General features: G+C 47.7%; 1 pseudogene; it reads right to left on the bottom strand.

Moving 5' to 3' along the window:
- Positions 1 to 224: 224 nt before the first annotated feature.
- On the bottom strand, positions 225 to 1494 carry LOC147984473 (uncharacterized; annotated as a pseudogene).
- Between the last annotated feature and the right edge of the window lie 559 nt (positions 1495 to 2053).

The following is a 2053-nucleotide window of genomic DNA, read 5'->3' as shown; positions in this document are numbered from 1 at the left end:
ATCTCTTAAGAAATCGCAGACTCCGTTAGTATGCTTACTCACAAATTCCATTGGAATTGCATTGAATAAAACTTGGGCTGTCAATTCCGTGTTCAATATAGCATCACCAGCCCTCATGCACTCCAAATAACATGCTGGTTGAGATGAACGACACTGTTGCATATATGCATAGTGCCAATGACCCCAAGCCTCCCCAATATTATAGAACTCAAACAAGAGACTTCTCAGTGCAGCAATTACTTGTAAATAATTCCCATCAGATGAGCTAGTACAAAGCAAGGCCAAACGGGCAACACAACATTTGAGATCCTCATATGGCTGATCTGTAGATAGTTTCCCAAATATACCTTGAGTTGTTGTCCATGGATCTTGAGGATTGGCTACTTCCAAATGGCATTTGAACGAAGGCCATGGCATTGGTCGTGACACTTGTCCTTGTTGTTTGATTTTCACACTCTCATCCAGTATGTACATGGGGGTCAACACACCAATGTGGTCTAAGTAGAGGGTTAAACATCTTATCGATGCCATGGTGTCCTGTTCGAGGATGGAAAATGGCCACTGCAGTGAGGTTGGTGGAACCTCTGGAGGAGATGCAGACGATGGGGTCACATTTCCCAGAATCAGGGGTGCGACCACCGGAATGTTGACATCAGCACATGCCAGACCACTGGTCGAGCCTGCCATGGGCATTGGTGCAACAACACTGATGGCTTCGATGTCGAGGGTCCCTTCACACATAGTAGGGGCTGTGGGCTCAAGGAAGATGTCGAAGGTGGCGTCATGACTCGAGCACTCCATCGAACATATGACCGACGTCGTTGCAGCAAGGCTGCTGCTGTCAATGGAAATGACACCATGGTCTACACCGCACTCTGTTGGGGCAGCCAGCTCGGGGAAGACATCCGCGACTATCACCGTAGGCATGAGGACGTGAACTCCATGGTCATCGTCAGGTTTCTCTGCAGCCATGGCCACCTCCTCAGCGATCTCATCCTCTCTTATCCGTGCAAGGGACGAAGCACCGGTGATGCTTGACGGAGATCGCAACCGCACAACATCTTGGATATCTCCCTGCAAGCCCAGGATGTACTGGTGGATGAAGCTCTTGATGCTCAAGTTGGGGTTGATATCTAGTACGCGTCGTACGCATTCCAAGAACATCGTTGTGTACTCAGCCACAGTTGTGGTCTGCTTCTGTTCGAGCAGTGAGCACAAGTGCAGGTTGTACTCCGGCGACACGTCCTGGATGTCGAGGAGGCAGGAGCGCTCGTATATGCACCGACCATGCATGGCGAGAGCCCGTGCTGCCTCGCTTCTTGATCGGAGTTGAACCACCGCCTCGACATGGTGGATTCTCTGGAACATAGAGATGTTCACCACGCCATACATTGTAAACACCTGATGCAACGTCTCCTCACTGACGGGGTAGTACACATGGTGAACAGTGATGTGGAGAACGCCGACAGTGAACACCTCTTGCTGGCTGGACATTTTGTCGAACACCTGGTAGGCAGGAAGTGGGTGGTGATTGTTTTCTTGTCTCTACGCTGAGGGTTTGGATGTTGCTGTTGCTCCACTCCAAGCTGATCCAACCTAGCCCAGGGATTTTGTGCGATTCACCGAAGCAAATCGCACCCGAGGCAATGGATGTTACGAATCTAGCCGAGAGAGTTGAGGAACACACAATAGGAGCAAAATTTGGAGGAAATTTTGGGGCTCTGATTACCAAATTGTCATGACCCCAGTACAGAGATCGAACAGATAGATAAATCAACACCCATATTCGGTATAGATTCAGAGGATACAAGGGAATTTGGGATGAGAAATCAGCAAAGAGGAGATGAGATATAGTAGAAGCCGGGGGAGAGGAATGAGATGAAGGAAATATGCCCTAGAGGCAATAATAAAGTTATTATTTATTTCCTTATAATCATGATAAATCTTTATTATTCATGCTAGAATTGTATTAACCGGAAACATAATACATGTGTGAATACATAGACAAACAAAGTGTCACTAGTATGCCTCTACTTGACTAGCTCGTTAATCA

The sequence above is a fragment of the Triticum urartu genome, chromosome 2A, assembly GCF_056163025.1.
Source record: "Triticum urartu cultivar PI428250 chromosome 2A, HENAU_Tu73, whole genome shotgun sequence".
NCBI lineage: Eukaryota > Viridiplantae > Streptophyta > Magnoliopsida > Poales > Poaceae > Triticum > Triticum urartu.
This window is presented reverse-complemented; position numbering and strand designations above follow the sequence as displayed.